The 26,625-nt window shown below is 45.9% G+C and overlaps 1 protein-coding gene and 1 long non-coding RNA gene across 3 annotated transcripts in view; one reads left to right on the forward strand and one right to left on the reverse strand.

The window, feature by feature from the left end:
* LOC144755918 (uncharacterized) overlaps positions 1-14,018 on the reverse strand; it is a 174,588-nt gene extending 160,570 nt beyond the window's left edge. Inside the window, exon 1 of the long non-coding RNA XR_013594995.1 lies at positions 13,909-14,018. This is a non-coding gene — a long non-coding RNA (uncharacterized LOC144755918). The remainder of the gene's footprint in view (positions 1-13,908) is intronic.
* Positions 1-26,625, forward strand: part of BRCA1 (BRCA1 DNA repair associated) — a 553,713-nt gene that overhangs the window by 388,335 nt on the left and 138,753 nt on the right. The gene's annotated exons all lie outside the window — the stretch shown is intronic.

Consider the following 26,625-nt stretch of genomic DNA (forward strand, 5'->3'; position numbering starts at 1 on the left):
CAATAAAATACGCAAAGCCACCGAATGCTGACGAATACCCATCTCTCCACAAAGTGGTTTGAGCCAGTGGGATCTGGGGCGCACATAATCCGGGCATTCAAGGAGGAAGTGTGCCACGGTTTTGGGTCTGTCAGTACATAGGGCTCAGTTGCGTGATACCTGCTTGTTCAAGTTCCATCTGGAGAGGAGATCGGCTAGGGGTAGGGTCCCTAGTCTAAATTTAATATATAGGGCCCGGTCCATTGGAATGGTAATAATGTCCAAAAAGGGTTCAGAGGCAACAACATCTTTTATTCTTAGGTAAGCTGCGGTGGAATTGCAGTGATGCTGGTTGCTGATGAGCTTTGAGGAAACCCATTCCCAATATATTTTTTTCAAAGTCTCCTTCGGGGGAGCTGAGTGTGTGGACCAGCAGGCACCCAAACCCAGGTCCCCAAGCAGGTGTTTAATGTCCCTAAGCCATTTAATCTTCTGCCAGCCATCCGAATGCATTACCTCTACCAGCCCGTCTGCATAAGATTTTAGTTCCGGGACCCTCCACAGGCGAGCCCACAATAAGAGAGGCCGGAGGCGGGCCAGATCCTTGATTGGTTTACAGCCCGCGTCCATGAGCACCGGAACTGTCGGGGTGCTCATCGGGATTGCCATTAGGTCCTTAATGAATTTATTCTCAGCCTTAGACAGAACCTCCATGTTACCCAGACCCCATAACTCTGCTCCGTAAAGTGATGCGGATACTGCTGTAGCCTTGTATATATCAATTATCGGAGCTACACAATGTTTCGATGAGTTGTTGTACTCCTTTAACAAGGCTCCCCCCACCCTTTTGTGACCCAAAGTCATTTTATTAATGTGGGGAGACCAGTTCATAACATCACTCAAACGGATTCCCAAATAATCAAATTCTGATACTTTTTCAAGAGGGATAGAGTTCAGGATGGGGGGGCGGCCAAGTTTCCTGGGGGGGTGCATGATTAAATACTTCGTTTTGTCCACATTTATGACAAGTCCTCTGTTTACACAAAAATCCTGAAACCGGTTCAGGAGCTTCTGGAGGCCTTGGGGGGTTTTCGAAATGAGAAGGGTGTCGTCGGCAAACAACAGGGTTGGGATCTTAACGCCGCCCAAGGTGGGGGCGTCTGCTGGTTCTTCAAGCAGATGCTCTACCACCCCATTCACATAGAGCGAGAATAGGGTTGGAGCTAAAGCGCAGCCCTGCCGGACACCCCTTGCAACCCGGATCTTATCAGTCTTCTCCCCATTCAAGCCCCATCTGACCTGAGCATAGTTGGCGTTATGCAATTTCATGAGGAGATTTAAGATATAAGGGGGCATCCCAAGACCATACAGCACCCTCCAGAGTTCCTCCCTAGGAACTAGGTCAAAGGCAGTCTTCAGGTCTATAAAGGCCAAATAGAGACTGCCTTTGCCCAGCTCCACCACCTTCCAATATAGTAACAGGAGTCTGAAGACTTGTTCGACTGTTCCTGTGCCTGAGCGAAACCCAGCCTGCAAATCGGACAGTATGTGGTTGTCATCCACCCATGAAAGAATCCTCCCCAGAATTGCTTTTCCTGCCACCTTCTGAGTAGAGTCTATAAGGCTTATTGGCCTATAATTTCCTGGTAAATCCCGACTGCCCTTTTTAAAAATTGGGACTACCTCTGCCCCTTTCCAGGACTCTGGCACTGATCCTCCCTCAATAATGGCATTTAAAAGTGCAGAGACCAAAACCCCCCATTCACCTGGGTAGGCTCGAAGAAGGTCCCCTGGCAACCCATCCGGTCCAGCTGCTTTTAGTGGAGTAAGGGTTTTGATCAGGTTTGTAACCTCGTGTGCAGAGAAAAGATCCGTATCTCTGTCCAGAGTATAGGGGGGAAGGATAAATTGATCATTAAGTGTGCCTTCAATAGCACAATAGAGAGCCAAAAAGTGGTCAAACCACGCCTTGGCAGTAATAGTACAGGTCCTCAAGGTGTCATCAGGACGGTTCCTACTACCCACCAAGTCCCAGAACCCCTTGGCATCTCTCCCTCGACTGGCAGTCAAAAGATCCTGCCAAAAGTTATCCTCCCATTCTTCCTTAGCGGTTTTTTGGCAGTGAGAATATAACCTTCTGGCCTCCCTAATCCTGATTTGAGATTTGGATTTAACTGCGTCAACAAGCAAGGTCTTCGCCTCTCTGCACTTACGGTTAAACCAGCCTTGTCTAGCCCGGGGACCTGGTTTCTTCCCGTTGGTGCTACCTGGAACGATAAAAAGCTCACTAAGAGCCAAAGTTAAGTTGCAAAACCTGGCCGGCACATCCACCAACACCCCCCCCCCCCCAGAGAGTCAAGGTTTTCTAGGGCTGCAGCTAAAAGCTGCGATATAGAGGATATTTTCTCCGCTGAGAGGGACAGCTTAGCCCACTTTAACCGTCGACCGCAGTTAGATACTACCGACATGTCCGGGACGGAAGAACAAGGAGTTCTGTTACCTATACCGTCTAGGCACCTATGAGTCAGGGTGAGCGAAAGGAGATTGTGATCGCTCTCTACAGAGGGTATGATAACCATATCCTTTACCATGCTCCATAAGTGAATGTCAAGAAGGAAGTAATCAATTCTGGACGTATGCGCGGGCCTATTGTATGTGTGGGCTCCTTTTTTGTCAGAACTGGTCCTACCATTAAGGGCCCTCAGGTCAAACTCGATTGTTATGGAATTAACCTGGAGCACCACTTCCGTCCATTTTTTAATTGGGCTAAGCTCTAGGGCGGGTATGCCCCACCTATTATCGTCGACCTCTTGGTCCTGTAGAGCTTCTGGGCCAAGAGGCTCAAAGGTGCAATTAAAGTCGCCCACAACCAGGGTGCGGTGCTTATGTGGAGAGGATCGAAGCAGGGCCTCCAGGCGGGCTATAGTGGGGGATTCTCTACCCCCCTTCATACCTCGGGCGTAAATATTAAAAATATTTAGAATAACCTGACCCTTTGGATTTTTCAATGTGATATTAAGGAGGTCCGGACACTGGGTATCGTGCTCCTCCACCCTACAATTAAGTGCAGTAGCTACCCAAACAAGGAGGCCTCCCGAGGGACGACCCCTACCAGACTCTAATTGTACTGCCGGTATATGGTGGGATGAATAACCCGCCTTATGAGAGGGCTCCCTGCACCAGGTTTCCTGGAACAGGCATATGGAGTAATCCTCCACAAGAGCGTTCCAGTCAGGCAGTGCCAATTTCCTGTCCAGGCCGGCCACATTCCAACTGAGAACCCTAACAATTGGGTCCGTCACAGCCGAAATGCTACCGGACTCGACAGGGCCCACCAAGTCTGTATCTCCCGTAAAAGGACGGGCAATGGTAGGCTCGGTTTGGACCATCACCACCCCTGCTTCCCATGTATCACCTGGAGCGGCATGCTCCCCTGAGGTAGGCAATTGGTCGTTTCTTAGTACAGAATTGAAATTTCTGGAGTTAGATGTTTCATCCGCTCTATTAATTATTATACCCCTACTATTTTCCTGGTGGTCAGGGGATTGTCACCATCCCCTCCCTAGATCTTGCCAACCACCCGAAGCGTTAGTAACCGGGACAAAAGTATGGTTATAGTACTGTGGGGGTGGGACTGGGGTGACAATCCCTGGCCACAGACAGCTTAAGGGGCCATTTTGCTCGTTAAGCAAACAGGTCGAGACACTAGTGGGACGTGGGTAAAAGAAAGTGAGGTCAACAATACCAATTCCTCCTTTACTTGTGCACCAGCCCTGTCTTGTTAGCCATCCTACCACCCTTGGATCTTGAAAATTGACCACAATACAGTCCCCCCCCAGGCTTTTGGCGGTAGGGCCTATCCAATCTATTCGCCTCACTCCCAATATAAGACCATCAACTTCCCCTGGTAGAGGCCGGTTTACCCTTAGCCAGTGCATAGCTTTGTTTTTAAGCATCTGGAAGGTTTCTCTCTGTCCCGGTGGAAGTGGTGGGACATTTATTAGGACTGCTACAAAGGGGAAGGAATCTGGGGTGAGGTTCATGGGGGGTTTCTTGTGTGGTGGCTTTGTCGGGGGTGGTACGGACGGTCTGGGGACAGTAGAAGCCGGGTAGGGTAAAGATTTATTCACTAAAGGGTGATTACCAGTAGGTAGGGCAGATGATAGGACAGTGCCCTTTCTTATGCCCACAACACCTCCTGCTACTACAGTGGCCGAAGTTTTTATGCTAGGCGGCGGTTGTTGCGCCGCAATCTGGGCAGGTGCTACAATAACGGGAGGATTTGGAACAAGTCCCAGTGAAGCTGAGTTAGGGGGCTTCAGGGGTCTCTTCACTGCCGCACTATCAATCTTTGCTGGTATTGGAGAGTTGGATTGTTGCCTTTGTCCCTTAACTTGTGATGGAGCTTGAGTATTGTTCTGGCAATTGCTGCTTCCATCCAACCTAGCCTGAACTTTTATCAGTGCCTTGGTAGAGAAAAAATTGTCTAATGTTACCTGCTCAAAATGGTCTAAGCGGTCAGAGAGCTTACTAATACGTTCCTCTACTGGGAGCAATATAGACCGTAACAACCTTTCTAGATCAGGGAGCAAACTGGCTGTTTATCTGCCGTTACCGTCCCTTTGTCTGTAGGAATGGTAGAACTAAGATCAGGACTATCTAGTGTTACAACAACCCCCTCTTGCATAGTTTCCCTCCCACGGCTTACTTCGGAAGCAGCCTTACTAGACTGCATGCTTTTGTTAACTTTTCTAAGTTTATGAGGTGGCTTAGCTGGAAGGCATTTTCTAGATAGAGTATTACCTTTTCTTTTAAAACCTGATTTAGGTTGGGTCAGTGGAGCACGTACTTCAGCTGTACAGGTTATAATCGCTGTATGGCTCACACAAGCAGGAATCAAATCGCCCACAGTACCCTGGTTCTCCTTATTAGTAGATACATCATGAGCTAAAAAGGATACAACAGGTAAATTTAGTGATGACAGAGGTGTAACTAGCGCAGGATAAATTTGTGCAGAGCGCTTATCCACAGGATTTTTCAGTAGTTCAATAGATAGTCTCCGCTCTGCACGCCTCTCAGCAAGCGATATTTCTTTGTCAATCAACTGAAGTGGGCGATTGAAAAATGTATCCAAGGGACCGACAACTAGTTGCCCGGCATCGCCCGGTGGTGTTATCATGGCGGTGCTACTTGGGAGTTCCGGCATTCCTTGAGGTTATCAGCCCTTTTTCACCACTTACTGATAAGGACTTGTGAGGCACAGCAATGCACAGGAAGATGTAATGATCGTTTGGGATCGATGTCAGTGGGGTGGCCCAGCTCGGCCCTTGACGGCCACAGACGGTCCCGCCCTTGTCCCGGGCTTCTCCCGGGCGCGCTCCCGCGAAGCGGTGGAACTAGACTCCTTTAAACAGGTTCAGCAGTCTCATTGGATGATAGGCGGGTGGGCGTGGCCAGCGGGGAGAGCAGCCCAGGTGAAGCTGGTTGGGCGCGCAGGGACTCCTGGACACTGGAGTCCCTGTCTTGTGCTCGCAGCCCCGCCGACTCACTCACCGGCCCCGCACTCCTCTCAGCAGTTAACCAGGAGCCTGCAGCGTCACGAAGCAAACAGCGCTGCGGGACCCGCGAAGCGGGTCCGGCGGGGCGCTAGGGTGATTCCTCCCAGCAGGGTCACGTAAATACTCAGCAACAGGACCAAGGACCAAAGGTACAAGCACAGTTCGCCAAAGGTTTCCCAAAGCGCCGTGGTCAGGATCCGCCTTTCACTCTGTTGGCGGGGGGCGTGGCCAGCGGGGAGAGCAGCCCAGGTGAAGCTGGTTGGGCGCGCAGGGACTCCTGGACACTGGAGTCCCTGTCTTGTGCTCGCAGCCCCGCCGACTCACTCACCGGCCCCGCACTCCTCTCAGCAGTTAACCAGGCGCCTGCAGCGTCACGAAGCAAACAGCGCTGCGGGACCCGCGAAGCGGGTCCGGCGAGGCGCTAGGGTGATTCCTCCCAGCAGGGTCACGTAAATACTCAGCAACAGGACCAAGGACCAAAGGTACAAGCACAGTTCGCCAAATGTTTCAATTGTTACTTTCTGCAGCTCTGTGCTTAGTTTTATCAAAATAGTATTTCTAATTAGGAAACTTTACAAATTGTAAATTGCTTTTATTGAATTTACCTAACCTGGTTTTTATTTTGTGCATTGCTTTTAAACTATGTGTAGACATTTTATTTTAAAATTAATGTATGGTTTTCTGTAAACTTTTATGATTCCTTTGAATCGAATAAAGTTATTTTACTTGAAGTAGATTAAATATGCCACTTTGGTGTAAGCTAACATAAATATGCCCCTTGGGTGTACAACTTCACCTTAAAGAAGAGAGCACAAGCACTTTAGCCCTGATAAGCATTTTTGAAGTGCACAGAGTTCTAAGGCTAACAAAAACGAATTCAGCAACAAATTGCAGGGAAAAGGCAAAACATTTGAAGGTGACCCTTCTGAGATGTCCAACACACCCCATCAATCTAGACAGAGGCTCTTGACCTTACCCAATGTAAATAGTCTGGTATTAATCTGATCAAAGATTACAATTTAACAGGTGGATGTAAGAGTCTTATCTCATGAAACTCAGTCCTCCCGCTCGTATTCATTATTATTAATGGTAGGAGGGGGATTTAATTTGGTTTTTTTTGTGACTGTGAATATTTTATTTGGTATTATAAAATGTTGACTAAACCTGTTCGAATTAGGAGGCGAGTGGTGGTTGGGTTAGTTGTCCTATAGGTACGATCAATAGCAGGGTCCACTGGTACATGTTTCTTAGTTTTCTTTGCTTCAACAAGTAGTGCACTGACCCCTGCTGAAGCCAGTGTTACTGATGGAGCACAAGAGGGCCAATTTTAGCCATAACCAGTCATCGTGGTACTTTTACAGTGTCATGTATGTCCGAAAATTACCTCTGTGGCTGTTGACATCTGTGAACCTCTCAGTCAGAAACTGGTACAAAACACGTGGGAAGCATAATCGCAAAAAAATAATTTGATACTAACGTGAATTAGGAAGAAACAGAAAATGGCAAGAGAAAATATGTCTGAAAGGGTGAGGAACAAAGCGTTACGACGAGGGAGGGGATAATAATACTACCAGAATGTGGGACAAGATAAAAAGGGTAATGGAGCCAAGAGCAAATGGTATGCTATAATTGTGTTGTTCTTCAATCCAGCTCGGTCACTTTTTCAGTTCATTCATGCCAACATCTCCTTATTCGTCAGGTTCTACACTTACGCCTCTTCCACTACATGCAAAACCTTCTTGGAATATTTGTCTAGCAAGATCCTAGCCTTGCATACCTCTGGAAGAGCTCCCCACTCAAGACTGCACATATGTGAAATTTCTTACGGCCAGTCACATTGGACGACTTCTTCACTATTATCAAAAACTTTAAACTAATGTCCTGCTTTAATGACCTTATAGCTGCAGTCTTCATCCAACTTTTCTCAATTGGCAGATACTGGTGCAAAATTGTCAATGCTTCAAGCAAGGATCCGTTCCAGACTATCTACAATATAGTAAAATCACCGCTCACTCAAACAACCCAAACTTTATTAGAACCTGCAAAAAATGAATGTCCCATTTCTAACCTCCCCTGACAAGGCAAGACAATAAAACGTATGCCTGCCTACAGCTTACTACATTAATAAACAATGAAAATGTACTCCCAGCTCACCAGTTGGGTTTCAGAGTGGATTAAGGGCTCCACACTACTTTGTTAAAAAATCCTTGATGGCATCCACCGAATAGTGAATAGCGTAGACTTCCGCTTCCTCGTTCTGCTCTATCTTACTGTAGTATTGGACACAATCAACCACAGGTGAGTACTATTCCTTCTTAAATGCTCTTTTGGAATTAATGACACTATGCTCAATTGATCCGCCTCCTTTCTCTCCAGTCGTTATCAAATTGTAAAAATATAACGCAGTGTCTTAGATCTAGTTTGAATTCCAATTTTTTGTGAGGTTCCACAAGGCTCCATTCTCACCCCAGCTCTCTCCATCTTAAATGTTGACATCTCAGTCTGCAATTTGCACAGGAAGGGTGGCTTTGCTCACCATTATGCAGATGAGACCCATTTGAAAACCACGAAACTCTTGGGCATCCTCATTCTTCAAACAATCTGTTATATTCCATTGAAGATGCTGCCTGGAATGGCACATCTCTGTGATGCTTTATAGATTCTAGCATGATGTCATCCCTATGGCATCATTGACAGTTGGCCCAGCTGTGTTGGACTCTGTGGGTATAAAGCACTTTTGCTGCTCTTCGTACAATCCACAGGGAAATGGAGTAGTTGAGCGTATTAATTGCATGGTTATGGGTACTATGCAATTAGCACATGGTGCAGGTTTGCCTGTGCATGATTCTGTAAACGAAATGCTTTGGGCGTATCACACTACTGTGAACACTGTTTTGGGTAATAGTCCATTTGCAATGATGCGTGAGAGGGAGGCTGGCATTAAATTACTTCCCTCATGGATGCGTGAAAAACCTGTTGTGGGAGGCTCGCATTGTGGCAAGTTGAGTGGTGAGAACAGACGTTTTGTTGATGTGGGGGATTGGGTCAAAGTAAAACCTGGTGGCCATAGCAATTTCTTGAACAAATTTAAAGGACCCTTCAAAGTTAAGGCTGTGGGAGGTAATTGGGTCAAACTGACAAATGATCAAACATGGAATTTGAGGCGGGTGGCGTTATTTCAAAGGCGAGATTGCAAACATGTAGAACATTTAGAGGGTAAGTCCGAATCTGAGGATTGTTCGCTATGGATGTTGATGAATGATGCTGAATTTTCTAGAGAACAGCCTATTGTTCCTTCCTCCTTCGGTGAGGTCACTGGGTCTGATGAACATGGTATGGGTGCAAGGGAGGGAGAAGGGTCTGTTGATGTATCTCGTGTATTGAGGGGAGCTGGTGAAAGAAGACTTCCAGCGTATTTGAGTGATTATGTTTCTTGACTTCACTTGCATTTCCCATGCATGTTACTATGTTCAATTTGTTTTTGTTATTTTCTATTTATTTATTTATTTTTTCACATATTTGACTATGGTTCTTATTTTGTTACTACCCTGTTTTTGGATTTGTTTTACTGCAAAGGGGGGAGATGTGTTATATTCCATTGAAGATGCTGCCTGGAATGGCACATCTCTGTAATGCTTTGTAGATTCTAGCATGATGTCATCTGTGTGGCATCATTGACAGTTGGCCATGCTGTGTCTGGCAAGAACATCGTTTGGGATCTTTCTCCAATCAATAAATCTACTTTAAAGCTATTCATCCCTTGTCGTCATGCTCTATAACTACAACACAATCCTTCAGAACATTCAGACCTGGATGAAGGAGAATTCCCTCTCTCTCATTCCAACAAAGACTGAATTCATCCTGTTCTCGCCTAAACCCAAAAAACCTTTCAACCCCGTTCTGCTGAAGCAACTAAATATTGCAGAAATCTCTCTCATCTCTTGGCATTACACTGGACACACGCCTATCTATGATCCCCACATAAACTATATGTTAAAAAAACAAGCTCACATCTCCAGGTTTTGAATAAAAATACAACTGCAGATCGTTCACTTATTCTTTCACATCTGGATTTTGGTAACACTGTTCTTGCCTCTGGTCTTGCATGCCACAGCCAGACATATCATTCTCAAAGAAAGGTTTCCATACTTGAGCTACACTGTCTTGCAGTTGTGGCCAGCATTTGTTTAAAAGTAAGTTGCTGGCCTATAAGGCAATGCTCTCAAGATCTTCACCTTTCCTGGCCAATCGACTCAAGATATACAGCGACATGAGAAATCTCAAGAACAACAAAGCCAACCGCCTTCTGGATATCTCTAACTATAGGACCTCTCATACTTTGCATCGCTCAAACTCTTGAACACCCTCTGCTGAAATTGGGACCGTACCTACCCTTCCATTTTCTGCTGAAGTTATCTATTTAGGCTGTGTGAGAGCCATCAACTGGGCTGTAAGAAAGTTGCTAGTGTTAGATGCATCCTCTACTCTTTATTCTATAGTTACCTATAAACTTGTGCTCTCTAATCACCCATCACTGATCTACCACTCTACCCCACTTGCCCTGGCCCCTTACTCCCTTTTGTCTCCTCTCCTACCTCTCATCCTTCTCACTCGTCACTTTTCTCTTGCTTCCTGCCGCTCTCCCTCCTTCCTCTGCCCTTCCCTTCCCCTGCGCCCTTGCCTTTCTCTTCACATCCTTCCAAGCGGTCCCATCCCTTGCTCCCACTCATGTTATCTCTCAGTTGCTCCCCTCTTTCGGATTCCGCATTCTTTTTTTTTTTTTTTTTTGATTTTGTTGCTTTCTCAAAAACCTTTATTGAAGGAGAAACAACATGTCACTTTACAATCTTTCATTGCAGCACGTGTAGTCACGATTGCATGGCCCTTTACATTATATAACAGAAATGAAAAGAAGTGTGTCCTGAAAGGCACATTGCTAGGCCAAGATACCCATGAAAATTCAGAGTGGGGTGCTAGGGGAATGTGAAGGCGTGTGTGGCGATGGGGGATTATCGGCAGCACCACCTGTGGCGACCAAAGCAGCCCTATTGATCTGATGATGGTCTGGGTAGGGTAGCTTGGCGTTGTAGGTAGGAGAGGAGAGGAGAGGAGAGGAGCCCAGATATCAGGAGGTCTGCTGGCTGCTGGCATCAAGTCCCAAAATTCTCCCAACACTGTCTGACAGTAGGCAGAGTCATCCAAGCAGTTCTTGACCTTGGGTGCCGGGTTTGCCCCCAGTGGATTGACACCCTCCGCCTAGCAAGAACCAGAAGTATGGCGATTAGTTTGCGGCTCACATCAGATATGTTTCACATAAACCAAGGGGCACACCAGGGGATCTGGAACGTGTTCGGATGTAATGTCACTGATGGTTGCGCATACGTCCAGCCAGAAGGTAGAGACCCACGGACACAGCCTGGCAAGGTGGAAAAAGTCAGCTGAAGGAGCGGAGCATCGCGCACATCTATCACTTGCGATGAATCCCATTCTGTGCAGAGTCGCAGGCGAGCGGTAAAGTCTGTACAAATATTTAAAATGTATGAGCTGCAAGCGATAGTTGGGAGATAGGTGTTTGATCTGGTTACAACAATATAGCCAGACATCCTGGGGGAGGTCTCTGCCCAAATCTTCACTCCACGCAGTGCGGGCGCGATCAGTGTTAAAACAGGATGCAGCAAGCGTGAGAGCATAGATCCTGGTGACCAGTTTGCGCAGGGAGCTAGAGGCATGGACAAGTTTGAGGGCAGCATGCACTGGAGGAGCCTTTAGGAATGTAGGGTTGGTCTCCCGACAGGTCGCTCTAATTTGGTAATATAGCAGCTTATCCATTGGGCCGGCATCTCCAGAAAGGCTGAAAAAGTTATTGGGGTAAATGTAAATGTCTGCCATAGTGACGAGACCTAAAAGCGCAGCGCGTCTGGCCATGCCAGTGGTCTGTAATGGAGGGAACGCTGGGTTGCTGGCCAGGGGCATGGAGGGGGTCGGAGAACGTGCTGGCACCAGTATATTTCCAGAGACCATCCCAGGCCCAACGCAGGCACTCCAATGTGTCTATTTTGCACCGCAGGGGTTTGGTTGGCATGAAGAGTACGGTCTGGAGTGGCCATGGGGCGGCAAGGTTCAGATTCCACATTCTAACTCTCCTGCTGCTTTTTGAGTCTCTCCTATTTATTTCTTTTGTCACCTTATTCCCTATTCCATCCCTCCTCCCCGGCCCCTCCGTTCCTCGCCCTCCTTCCCACCCATGCACCGTGCTCCCCTTCATTCACTACTCGATAAGCTCCATCTGTCATCTCAGCATCCCTCGTTTGTTTGTTTCTAGTGCATTGTAAAACCTTTGTTTCGCTGTTACTATGCAAAGCGCATAGATACCAAGGGAGAGGATGTGTCCTTGCGGCTAGATCAGTCAACCACGACGCTGGGGACCCGGGTTCGAGTCTCTGCAATGACGCTCATCATCCTGTGATTCTGGACAAATCACTTGTGTCCGTCTGTAACGCAACTGGTGCTCGTGTAAAGCGCTCTGATACTTTCAGGTCAAGTCCGTGCTCTATAAAGCTACGGTGGTAAAAACTGTTGGTTTGCAGCGTATATACAACTGGTAAACTAACTAAATAGCTTCACAACGCATGTTTCTTTTGTTTTCTGACCGCCACCATGCAAAGGTGACGCACAGTATTGGACGCTTATAATTCTCAATAGTCCGAGCCCAGTTTATTCACAAATGTTCAGATGTCAATGAGCTGACTGCATTACAGGGAGATACAGAGTCCCCATTGGTGTCGGACAGCCTAGCACTACAATTCCATTGCTATCTGGAAGTGCCCGCCAGCGGGGCTCAAGGCAGCTCAGTGCGTTTGGCTGCGTTGATTTGGTCAAAAATAACAACCACATTAAAACTGTTAGGGTAACAAACCTTTCTGGGCTTCACAGTCAAAGTGTTTGGGTCCACACCCAGAGGCTTGCGGTTAAGACTAGTCCTCCTGGAAAGACTGAGGGAGCCATGTGCAAAAGCAACTCCAGCAACTTTCCATCATCCAGAAAGCAACAAAAAATTCTAACTCCACCCCCTCCGTCTAGCTCTTTGAAGCAATTCAGTTATGCAATGTTTGCTATGTAAATAGGTTTAAATAGATTAAATATATAAATAAATGGATGTTGCTGCGTGGTGCACTGGTGTCTGGTGTGGAACACTGCATGGGTTTAACAGTGATGTCTAACTCCGAGGCGACTAGTTGCAGTCAAGATATTTTTGTTTTATGACTCTAAGAAACTTGGGGTCCTAGCACACATGACATTGAGAAAAGTGTTTTGTGAAAAGTATTAAAAAGACCTTTATCACTCGATCTGCCAATTATATTTGTACAATTCAATTCTTTCAGAGGGCAGGGTGTCCCAGTTGACCTGAGGTTCCCTTTCTGTAAGCTTTGAGGCCTCCCGGTTGACCAGAACACCCTGCCCAATGCAGTCCAGGCTTATCGGGTTTAGTGCTCAAGCTAGCATTTCCTGAATCTCAACAGGACAAAGAGGATGCCCAAGGTATCTCCTGATATCCCTCAAATACACTAAGAGGAGTCACTGGCCAGGGCACATGCCACAAGGTCGGGAGGTTGACTGGGAACCACAGAGGTCTCTGTGGTATCTTCCTGTTGTGTTTATAATGTTCCCTGTTACCTGGTTCCTAGCTGCTCAGCCAGTGTGCGTGTTCTGTTTGGAATCTTGGTGTGATGTACATGAGTGGAATGCGTGGGTGCCTGGTGTGAGTGTTGACAGCTGAAGATGGGCTGAGAAGCAGGCAGGCTGCTCCTGGTGGGGCTGCTACCATTGATGTTATGGACTTAATAAATAACTTACAAAGATATTACTCTGCTACGTCTACTACTTCACCTGTACGCATGAAACTTCATCACTACATTTAGCGACGATCTGGATACCATGCGTTACAACTAGTCCTACTGAAGAGGAAGTTGACACAGAAAAGAAGTTTGCGCAACTGAAGAAAAAATCTAACTGGGAAACTAAAAGAAACAAGACAAACTGTGAAAGGACATAAGTTTACAGACAAGCTTTCTCAGCTTCAAAGAACACCCTGCATCCCCACCAGTGTCCTTTTCACCGGACAGCCCTAGCCTGGGTGTTCTTATCTTAACGTGTTTCAAGACAACCTCCTTTACAACAAGTAGTATCTCCAAAGATTGACCTAGAAAGTATTCTCTGTCCGGAGCGGGTCATGTGTGGGGAGGCAATTTTGGTCTTTCATTTGTTTTTTTGTCAAATGAGTCCGCCCTTAGCCCCTGGAGTGATGGCAGTTAAACCGCTGTGGTGTGGTTTAAATACAGTCACCAGTCGTGAGCAGCGCACGCACACCTACCAGCATTATTCAGTTGCACGGAGACATTTCCTCAAGGTTTTCTTTGCTATGCAGTCTTGTATGCTGCTGTTGGACGCTTTGCAGCATGATCACGCAGGGAGCCACCCTGGGTACGTCACCATTGTGTGCCGCCATCTTTTCTTTCCTGGCTCCACGCAAGCTCTGCGACTGGGGCAGCGCGCAGCTCTCTGTGTTTCACAAGATTCTGTGTGGTAATGCTGAGGTGCTGGTCGGCGTACAGACGGCACGGGCACTCTCAGTGATGACTTCACTTTTGTGGGGGTTGTGGAGCCAACATGCAAGCCTGTGGGTTATGCTGTTCCCCCGTCTTATGGCATTTGCTGGTAAGCCGGTCTTGACTGCTCAAGCCTCCATACAGGTTGGAAAAATTCATCTGCTCACGTAAGAATGAGGTACAGGTTGACAGGAAGCGGGTCACCAGTGCTTGGGTGGTGTGTACTGTAAGTCCGGTGGTGCGATGAGGCCTTTGGCATTGCATCTCTGCCACTAATCTGACAGCAGGAATCACCTTCGTTCTGTAAATGGATACCGGTTTCTACAATTACGATGTGAGCTGTCTGGTGACTTTGTGTTCAGCACCTTCAGAAAGTTATACTTTTGCGGAACGTTACTGGCATTTTTGTCTTGTAGTTAACCGGATTCATTCTGGTCACGTTGCAGGTTGTTCTAAAGTATTTGTAGGCATTGGTTTGTTTTAGAGGTTTTCAATGTATAACTTGCCTTTTGATTGTAATATGCTTTTGCTGTGCATTACTAATTCCACCTGCTTGCCGTGCCTATGGTGTTTCGTTTTGTGTGTTCTGTTGGGTCTTACAGGAGGGTGTTCTTTTTGGTTCATGAGTGGTTGTCGCTCATTCGGGTGTTTAGTTACATCACATTCTTTTGAGGTAATGTTTTAGGTGCTCTTGCCTGTTTTTTTTCAAGTTTGTATCCCTTTCTTAAGGGATGGGAATGGGTTTAAGTCGCACTTCTGTTATAAACAAAATTGAGGCCCTAACAGGTACTCTGTCTCAGAGGCACAAATCCTTTGTGTCACAGAGACAGGCAGGCCCTTTCACAGAGACAGGCAGGCCCTTTGACCTAGATTAGCCCTCTCTTCACAATAACGAGCAAACAGAGAGGCTGTCCCCTTATCTGATCACTGTGTGCTCTGTACCCAGAAGACGGTCCATCCTAAACACGTAATCAAGCTGCACTTGAGGTGATTAGACAAGTTTTAGAGGAACGACCCAGACCATGCCAGGTCCCGACGTCCTTTATTTTGGATTTATTGGAAATAGCTATGAGGAAGAATTTTTTCTATTTTGAAGGGGATTACTATGTGCAAACAAGGGGAGTAGCCATGGGGGCAAGTTTTGCCCAGACCTGGCTATAATCTTCATGAACGCATATGAGCAGGAATTTGTTTATAATGAGATGAACCCATACCGTGTGAACATCGGGATATGGCGTTGATATATCGACGATGTTCTTATGCTATGGCAAGGGAGTGAAGAGCACTTGACAGATTTTCATAAGTGGCTCAATGAGAGATCAAACGATATACAATTCTCTCTTGATTACAGTAACAAGAAGATCAATTTCCTTGATATCAGTATAGTGGAGGAAGAGGGTTCCCTACACACTACATTGTATAGGAAACCAAGCGAGAGAAACACTCTGCTTCGGTACACCAGCCACCACCCACGCAACCTCAGGGATAATTTACCATACGGGCAGTTCCTGAGGTTTTGCGTCGGATTTGCACGCATAAGGATGACTTCTTTAATGAGTCAGCAGTTCTAATGGAACGCTTAATTGATGGTGGTTACCCACGCAGGCTATTGAAAAAGGCACGTAAGAAGGCTTGGTTCTGCCATAGGGAGTTTCTATTAGAACCAAAACACAAGAATGACAAGAATGAAAGAATGACATGTGTCACTACATTTAACACCAGGAGTAGTGATATTAAGAAAGTCATAAACAACCATTGGCATCTAGTGGCGGATGAGGTAGGAATTCCCGATCCACCCATGCATGCATTTAAAAGAGGGAGAAGTGTTAGGGATTATGTTGTCCAATCACTTCTCCCGAGTAAACCTAAGGACACTCAGACCACTCTCTGGAATATTCTGCCTACTCTAGGCCATTTTAAATGTGGCATGTGCAAGGCGTGCCCTCTGACTCTAGAGCTGAAACATTGTTCGTATAACGGTTACACACACACACTATGAGGCAACACACCAACTGTAACTCTGTTGGTGTGGTATATGACATCGTATGCCCATGTGGATTTATGTATATAGGGCAAACTATGCAAAAGGTGAAGGCCAGGATCCTGCAGCATTGCAGTAGGATTCGCTGTAGGGTCCAGGGAGCCCCTCTTGTTGAGCATTTTTTAAAGTTTGGTCACTCACCTGAGAGCCTGAGATGGTGGGTTCTTGAAAAAGTCACTATGAATATAAGGAGGTGACTTTGCCAGCACGTTAAATGTGCGGGAGTGCAAATGGCTGCACATATATGACACGGTCAACAAGGGCCTCAACGAGTATGAAGAAACTACAAGACAAATGGCGACCCTTTATAATGGCTGACGTACATAGTCACAGTATAGGCATGAATATCAAGTTGACATGATACACTATAGCACATAGTAACTGTATGCGTATACACATATGTATGTATGTACCATTTCATCTCCATTATGTGGTATGATAAATGTAAATATCTCAGCGTTCGTATCTACAATGCAATCTATAATGGACCCAATGTATTGTGGAGTATAATCTATTGTCTCTGAGACCCGATTTTAATCTGTTGTTTAACTTAGTGATTTATGGATGTTACGTTTTTCTGTTGAAGACTATGAGTATCATGTTCAATAATGAGGTAATTGTGATTCAATAAGTACTTCACCTTTTCTCATTTCCAATTCTCACAAACTGTCCCTCTCTTCTCATGAGTACGTTCATCCAATGGTGAGGGCCATTATTATTAACGACAAAGTTCACCTATGGTAAGTGCTTAGGATGCTTATACAATAGCAGTGGGTACGCTGCTGCTTCCCAAATGAGACTGATGTGACATCTCAGGGTTGTGTGACCACTAGGATCCGACCGTGGCAATTTCGGGTTGAATGACGCTTATTGGTTGCTAGGCAGGGACGCATTGCAACGACGTTGGGCAAGCGGTGACGTGGACGCTCGCGCTGCTAGGTTATTTTTAGCAACAGCGTGCACGCCACTTCCGCATTCCATTATGCAGACACAGCTTCAGGGGCAGCTTGTGCGAACGGAGCAAGTTGGACGTCTCCTGTTCCTTTGATGTTAATTAAGGTATGTCGAGTTACACCGGCCCCTCGTAATTATTTTTACTACTCAGTTTGGACATTTAGCCCCCGTTTTATTTTATTTCACTGGTTTTGACGGTAGTATGTATGTTTTTATTTTCAGTTACATCTTTATAATCAACCCTTGAAAATCTATACGTGAAATTGATCATGCGTGAGTAACACTCGTACAGTTGACACATGATGTGGTGTGAGAGTTGTTGTTTGTCCGTGCTGTTTTTTGTCGGCATCAGTGTGGTTTTTGTCACATTATTGGATATTGATGACAGCACGTTTGGCTGTTCTGTTTGTGCGTACTGCCGTCTAATGATGCATAGCGCTTTATTTAATGAAGCACTATACAGTGGTTCTGCTTGATTCAGTCCACTATTATTAGCACAACCCTACACTCGGGTTTGATTAATGAATAAATTATGTTGCATGACAAGTGAAAAATTTATGGCTGTGTTAATTCATATGGCTGAAGGCCATTTTCCTTCTACCCTTTAGTGCTGATTAGCACGTTGGAACTGCCTGAGTCACACCAAGGCTGTTGGGCGCTGACTGATTGCGCATTTAGTGGCACACCATTCAAGGGCGAGTGCCGTATTATTGAGTATCTTTACGGATAACTGACACTGGATATGTGTCGCTTGTAGAATATTTAGCCCGTTCATTTGTTGTTACAGGTGCCCACTCACGTTGGGGTTACTTTATTTTCGTGCATATTGAGTCTCTACTCTCCCCTTGTCCTGATGAACACCCGCCCCTGAGGAAATCAGCTACCCTATTTATCTTTGGGTCGAAACGTCAACATACTTTCCCCGAGCCTGTACCTGTGGTCTTCCTATGCCCCTTTCCCCTGTGCCAAGCAGAATACGGAGGATCTTTCAATCACGTGCCAGCAAGAAAGAATTACATTTTTTTGCGAATGTGAAGGGCAGGCTCACCCATGTTCTATACTAAGAATTGAACCTTAGTTTCTGCAAAAAACCTTATTGTATTTTAACTTTTATCTTCTCACTGACCTCTGGTCGCTTTCACACATGAGCACTTACTATCACTCTTATCGATGCACGTCATTTGACAATGAACCCCCTGTGTAAATAACTGTGATTTTTTAGTTTGAAAAAAGCCTACTATGCTGTTTTTCTAAGTGTATATTAAATAATACAGTCTCTCGGACTGGATGAGACACAGTTGTTTGTTTCAGGTGTGGCTTTCTTGCATCAACAAGTATTTTGGGCTAATATGTGTTCTTTGGTTTGATTGATATCTACCACAACGGATTTATTCGGATGGTGATCTGAAGTGAAATGAACAATTAATCTATGTTTACATTGTATATGTTGAATCAACGTCTAGGACCGCTTTTTTCTATAATACTTGATACCCAGGTCCTTTGACTTCAATTGGGTTACCCCCTGTTTATAACGCTTTCACAGAGACAGGCAGGCCCTTTGACCTAGATTAGCCCTCTCTTCACAATAACGAGCAAACAGAGAGGCTGTCCCCTTATCTGATCACTGTGTGCTCTGTGCCCAGAAGACGCTCCATCCTAAATACGTAATCTCCATGTCCAACAGTAACTAACCTACGTCACAACAAATTTTTGGAAACAGACCAAGAACACATCTTCCTCTGACCAACATTACGTCAATCCAAGACACCTATCCAGTATAAGTATACCTCCCTTTGCCCAAGCAAACCAGAGGAGACAGAGACTTCCCGGGCGACACTCTGCCCGAGGCGACACTCTGCCCGAGGTGCTGCAACCTGCGTCATGCCACAGCTCCAGCTGGCAGAGGTCCATCACCCATCTGTGGGTGTCCAGCTCAAGATCAGGATGAAGTCCCACTAAGGTAAAGGGGTTAGACTAACTCCTAGGGGGTTTCTTGGCTCTCTAAGACCTACACACATGCTAGGTACACTTAGGTACATCTAGTTAGGCATCATAGGAGTATAGGCTTTATCTTAATGCATTCTGTATTTCATGTATTTGTTCATTACTATTGCAAAATGGTAGAACTATACAAAGCCTTTTTATTTAACTGCACTGCTGGCCATAATTCTCTGCTACTGTCCAACAGTTGTCGCAGCACATATAACCAGTACTAGAATAACAACTGTGCAATACATGTTATTGTAAACACACCGACTGTTTCTTCTATGTACTTCTGTGAGATGAGTGACTGAATGAAAAGTAGTATATTGTTTCCATGATCCTGAGGGATGTGGGTTTTATGTATGTGGTTGCCAGAATCTATTCCCTTCTTGTCTTCAAGAAGTTTCTAGTGGCCTCTGAGCTAGCTGGTACACAGTAATTAAGTTTAATATACATACTAGGGGCATACAGACCTCAGTCCTATGTCAAGCCTATTGTGTATGTTATTTCAATGCGCAGAACCTATAAGGGATGTAGGAACTACACTACACTTCCACGATGTAAGCCACTATTTCCTTACACGAGGGGTGGTTTATGGGGTGTCTCTCCCTCTTTCACAGTTTATGGGTGGTAGTCCCATTTAACGCAATGTAGTCATGTCCCTATGTATATAAGTTACCCTGTGCTTCACGTTGGTCATATAGTGCGTGTAAGTCAGCTTGTGCTGCACATTGGTCATTTAGTGTAATTCTCCTCGTGCTAGGACCCTTCCCCTTCGGCATGGGACAACACCTGGTGGCCCACCGCCCTCGGCACCCCTCCCACCCCCACGCACCACTCCTGAAACCTCGGAATTATACTTGAATCCTCCCTGTCCATGACCCATCAGTCACGCCGTCGCCTCCAGCTGCTTCAGCGCCCTCCATTTCCTCCGAAAGACCTTCAAATGGATCCCCTCTTCCCCCGAATCAAGGAAGACCGTCACCCACGCACTCATAACCAGCAGATTTGACTACAGAAACGCACTCTACGCCGTGATCAACAAGTCTCTGCTCTGCAAACTCCAGACCATACAGAACACCACAGCCAGACTAGTCCTCGGCATCCTTCGACACAAACACATCACCCAACACCTGCGGAGCAGTCACTGGCTCCCCGTTGAGAAGAGTTACTTTCTAGATACTCACCCCTGCCAACAAATGCCTCCACAACACCGGTCCCCAATATCTGAATGAGAGAATCTCCTTCCACGCAAACCAGAGAAACTTCAGATCCGCTGACCTCGCTCAAACCCAGCGCATCCGCAGAGCCAGAACAGGTGAAAGAGCCTTCTCCTACTACACGGCCAAGACCTGGAATGAGCTCCCGATCGACATCAGACGCACCCCCCTCCCTGCACATCTTAAGGAAGCTACTCTAGACCTGGCTCTTCGAAGGACTGGAGCTGCTCCCCCTCTCCCCCCAGTGCCTTGAGACCGTCATGGGTGAGTAGCGCGCTTACAATTCCCCTGATTGATTGATTGATTGTGCTGCACATGTGTTTGTTGTCTTAATGGGTGTTAGTCTCATTCAACGCAGTTAGTCATTAAAAAATAAATGTTTTATCTTTACATGAGGGAGATTTTGATAAGTCATGTTACCCTTTCTAGAGTGATGACGTAATGGGTGTCATTCCCATCTACACAGTTTGCGTCATTGGTCACAGTCCCGTTTTCGCATGTTTTGTCCCTTACATGAGGGGTCGTCAGTTGGGTTTCAGTCCCTTCTTCACAGTTTTACACAGTCTATACAGTTTGTATTATGGGTTGCAATCCCATTTTAGTAGGTTTTGTCCTTTACATGAGGGGTTTTAGTCCCTTCTTCACAGTGTTTTGTTTTTGTTCCTTACATAAGTAGTGTATGCATGGGTGCCGTCCACCCATAGTGTTAGAGTTCTGGGGGTGTGTTTCTCCTGTGATTATCTTCACAGTGCTTTACTCTGCTTTGCAGTGCATGATTGGATGTGGTCGTGTCTCACTTTGTTCTTGTGAGCTTATCATTCTTGAATCATTTATTTTTGTTTGTAATATTAGAAGGTGAAGATGGATGATATTTCATGTGTATCTTTCCTCCTTTGTTTCCTCCTTTGTTTAGTGTGTGTTCCCTCTTGTGATGTGGTTTTTACCTTTCATTCCTGGGTTCTGGACCATTGCCTTTTGTACATTGTTGTGTATAGTTGCTTGCATTTTTGTATGGTTTAATTCATTTTCATTTTTAAGAGGAGAAGATATGTGGTATCTTCCTATTGTGTTTATAATCTTTCCTGTTACCTGGTTCCTAGCTGCTCAGCCACTGTGAGTGTTCTGCTTGGAATGTTGGTGTGATGGACATGAGTGGAATGCTTGGGTGCCTGGTGTGATTGTTGACAATTGAAGATGAGCTGAGCAGCAGGGAGTCTGCTCCTGGTGGGGCTGCTACTACTGATGCGATGGACTTAATAAATAACTTACAAAGACACGATTCCGCTACGTCTACTACTTCACCTCTACGCATGGAACTTCATCACTACTGTCAAAGTAAAATCGGCAGCTTCCCCATGGTTTACGACTAATCTAAAGAAAGACAAACTAGCTAGCAGAGCTGCAGAGCGTCACCGGCGGATAACCAGAACGGAGGTGGACAGAGCCAAGTAAAAGCTGCTTCACTCTAGTTATATGAAAAATATAAAAATGGCAAAGAAGACTTACTTGACTCAGCGTATAAATACTTCGGCGAGCTCCAGTAAGGAACTATACAAGATATTGAAGGAATTTACATCCCCTCGCGCTGAGCAGTCCCTGTTTAGTCCATCTCAAGAATGGGTTGAGTCAATGGCTGAAATGTTTGAGAATAAAATCAAATCAATATACACTGCTTTCCCTATCTCAGACCCAGACCAACCCCTGCCAGATAGCAGTCTGGTGACGCCGTCTCTCGGGGGGGGGGGGGGGGGGTCTGTAGCCAAGCCTCTCATCTGACTGAATTCACCCCCATCATTGTCGAGGAGACCCTGAAAGGCCTTAGCAAAATAAAATTAGGATCGCCTATGGACCCGTTCCCTCCACGCCAATGTACAAAAATTATGCCCCTGCTAGCCGAGCCCCTTACGGCCATATTCAATGCTTCGCTTGAGCAATCTCATGTCCCCTCCCAAGTGGAAGCACGCTCAAGTAAAGCCAATTTTGAAGAAACCATCTGATGATCCTACTCTGCCATCCCACTATCGGCCAATATCGTTGTTACCTTTCTTTGGAAAAGTGTTGGAACTTCTTGTTAACAACCGGCTGGCGGCCTACATAGAAGCGGGTGGAGCTCTTGACCCTTCTCAGTCCGGTTTTCGGGCCGCACACAGTACAGTGATGGCTGTGGTGAAGATTGTGGATAACATCAGACTCGCGGTGGATAGGGGCGACTCGGCCGTCCTCATCCTCCTGGACCTCTCCGCAGCATTTGACACCATTTCCCACGGCATTTTGAAACATCGACTGTGGGAGATAGGTGTCAGAGGGTGGGCCCTGGGGTGGATTGAGGACTATCTTACTGGCCGCCTTACCACCGTTTGAGTCGAAGCCCTGGTCTCCGGCAGTCGTCCTGTGACTGTGGGCGTACCTCAAGGGTCGATCTTGAGCCCGTTGCTTTTTAACCTGTACCTGACACCCTTGGCTAAAATCATTAAATCATTTGGCTTTGAAACTGTGTCAAATGCTGATGACACCCAGCTGCTGATCACGTGCTGTGTAGATTCCGCTGGCACCTGCACACGTTTTAAAAACTGTATGGTCGAGATCAGCAGCTGGATGCGGGTGAACAAATTCCAACTTAACGCGGGCAAGACAGAAATTATCTTGTTCGGAAAGGCAGAGAGGTGCTGGACGCAGGAGTGGTGGCCTGCTGAATTGGGGGTATGCCTGACCCCTCGCCGTGACTGGTTGCCGGATGTAGCTGCCCTCAACAAAATATTGATAGCTGAGAACGAATAACTTCAAGATCCCCTAGAAAAAGAACGGTGATCTCAGGATCTATCACCTCGATATTGAGAATCCATTACGATATTTCAACGAGAACTTGTAACCAACAAAATCACTATACCAAAGTAGTTGGCATGAGCAAGTCCTCCCCCCAAGGGTCATCGGTATATGTTAAACTATCCGTCCTGATGATGGTCTTGTGATTTATCTTGAAAAGACCGAAACGTCGACCTACACGTCCATTTCTGCGCTACAGACATCTTATGTTAAGTGACTTACTTCAAATTTATGAGTAGTCACTGCACCCTATGTTACAGTTTGGACGTTTTCCTCTGTACTATAGGATAATTGATTTTTTTGCCTTGTACATTGGAATTGTTAATCTTGATTTTATTCTGATAGCTGATTGAGTACCCTTAGGATTTCAAAACAAATAATAACAATTTTGATACCAAACTTCCCTGTGTTGTTCATCTTTATTCATTTAGCTAGTGTGGTAGCTATCTGTTTTTGCTTTGTCTTAAATAATCTGACAATTGAATAAATACAGTAACTGATGTTCACAGTTTGGATTTAAAACCCTTTTGAGTAGAGATCCTAAACACTGTTTAACAGATCATTAAATAAATCCCTTGCTGGCAACCTATATTTCTATACATTGTTCGCCCAAGCCCGCAAGGGTCTATTGGGTCACCCACCCTTTTCTTACCGACCCCTAAGCTTGCAGTCCGCAACTTGGGAATTATAATTGACAGCACTCTGTCTATGAAAAATCATGTCGGCAGGGTGACTGGTACCTGCAACGGCAAAATGCGCAGCCTCAAAGATCTACAGATGGCTTCCCATTGAAGCCAGAAAACCTTTGGTGCAGGGCCTTATCATTAGCCATCTTGATTACGGTAACACCTTGTACCTTGGCTTGAATGGGGACCTATTGGCAAAACTGCAAACTTTGCAGAATACCGCGGCCAGGCTAGTGCTGGACATGCCGCCTAGAACTGCTTCATCGCCGTGTTTGGAAAAACTGCACTGGCTCCCCATCCGGCAAAGAAGCCAATTTAAGATCTTGTGCTTGGCCCACAACGCACTGTACAACAAAGGCCCTCACTACCTTAAAAAAAAAAACTCAACTGGTATGTTCCGAAAAGGTCCTTCAGGTCCAGGAATAAGTCTTTACTGACACAACCCCGCGCGCGCACCTATAGGTATGGGCAGCGCTCTTTTTCCTACCTTGCCCCGACACTTTGGAATAAACTGCCCTCTCATCTTCTTTCCATTGTGGAGCACCAGCAATTCCGTAAAGCCTTGAAAACTGGCTTTTCCCAAGTAGGACCCCCCTTGTTGTCCAAGCTGCTCTTCTTTACTGTCACTTCTCCATCTGGTTTCTTATGCTGCAAGCGCCTTGAGACCTCATGGTGATAAGCTGCGCTATATAAGAACTTTTGACATTTGACATTACAGTCTCGTTTGGTGCAATGTAGTATACTCAGCCGATGCCACTGCTCTAGGCTATTCACCTGCACTTGCATCATCTCTGTGGGTCAGTCCTCTGCGCTTTGCCACAACAACCGGTCCTCAAACTCATGACTTTCATGGTCTCTGGAGGCAGAGAGGCTGGCTGCTCCTAAATGTCTTTGGTTATTAGACTAGATCCTTGTCTTGAACTTTTTTCAAGTACTGGAAGCAGTGTTACTACAAAAGTTGTGCCAGACATCATTGAAGTGTAGATATTGTCTACAACTATATTCAATCGCCTTTACCTGGCCCACTTAGCAACTAGGCCTGTGACCCACGAGATAATGACCGTGATTTCATGTGCACCATCGGTTTTCTCTGGGACTCCGTATTGTAGTTTCTTCCCCATCCTGGTTACCAGCAAATGACTGCGCCACACACAGAGCTTAGAATTCCATGTCTTTATTCTTCTGCTTTTAACTGTGAACTCAACATTCTAAATCGCCCTTCATTGCATTCCCCTCTAACACCTCCGTCATAGTTCTACGGAGTCCATCAGGAGCCAAAAGGGTTCTGTCATTGTTAAATCTCAAAGACACTACAAGTATAATCCTTGTCCTCCAACTATGTCTTTGCGCCATGCCGCCCTTGCTTTTTCCTTTGCTCTGCCGATGGTACAAAATGGTTCTCCTTCCCACAGCCTTAACATATCTTTCCAATGGGGGGACATTTACCTGTATGTGTAAATGAAAATCCACATCTAAAACACAACTTCTTTTTACGAGTAAACATCACTTTGTGACCTTCGGTCTTTGGCTTTGACTTACCTTTCACACGCATGGCTGATTCATTCTGCGCTCTTTCTTCCTCCATGTCAGCAGCTTGTCTGTCAGCACACGCTTCAGCTCACGCAGCCATTAACACTTGCTCCAGACTATGAGTTTCTCTCCGCATTCTTTACCTGAATGAATCTGACAAGCATCCATCAATAACTCTAAGACATACAGCTTCTTCATCATAAAATGTATTGAACTTAGTGTTTGTGTGTCGGCTCTCTCCACAAATTTATCGATGGTTTTATCAACGTTGTCGTTCCTGACTGAAAATGTATCTTTCGTAATCTACACTAGGCATTGGATTGAATTTGGGATTTAAAATTGCTTTAATCTGATAGTATGTGATTTCTTTGTCAATTCACCGCATTTTCCTTATGACTTCTTTTGCACCATCACCAGCAAGGTTTTTGAAGTATTTGATTATCTTTTAGTTCAGTCTCTTGAAGTGCATCAATGAAAGCTTCAAATGTCTCTATCCACACAATTCATCTATCGCCAATATTTTGTTTTTTGGGGTATCGAAAGGTGGTGGTGGTTTCAGAAAGGCGGCAGCAGTGCAGACCAGTGTGGGACTTACTGACACTGCTGGTGGATCAAGGTGACTTGGTGTAGGCAACTCACCAGTGAGGTTGCAACATGCTGGCCTCTGGATCGTCTTTAACCCCTCCCATGCTGGTGACGAACCCCAGCCGTCACGCCCCGCGGTGGGCGTGGGCGTGTGCGGATGATGGCTGGGGTTCGTCACGGCCCCGCCCCGTTCTTTTGTTTACCGCACAGCGGATAAATCTCGGCCGCAGCGAAGGGGTTAATGATAGCTGGAAACATGACTTTCTTCGCTGTCATACTATTCCTCCAGTCGCTCTCAACTCTTTATTCATCGAAGACCTGTTAAGTTGTTCTGATCCCCACTCAGCCCTCTTGGTAGCTGGCCACTTTGAGTATAAATGGCTCTGTAAGTACAACAGTTGGCATGTCTCCTTGAGCCACTTCCCTGCTTGCAGCAGTACGATGACTCTCTGTAATGGGTTTTGTAAGTCAAATATTTCTTATTTCTTAGCGTCAATTTGCCCTTTCTGACACCTAGTTGGTCTCCGTATTGCAGCGCTTTTGTTCACACCGTTATTTTGTAATTTACGATTATAAATGTCTGCTCTTTGAAAACTTGGTTGTAATCACCTTTAGCTTAGACACTCCCTATAATGTATGACTTTATCTTATGTGGGAGCG

This window comes from Lissotriton helveticus, chromosome 5_1 (assembly GCF_964261635.1).
Source record: "Lissotriton helveticus chromosome 5_1, aLisHel1.1, whole genome shotgun sequence".
NCBI lineage: Eukaryota > Metazoa > Chordata > Amphibia > Caudata > Salamandridae > Lissotriton > Lissotriton helveticus.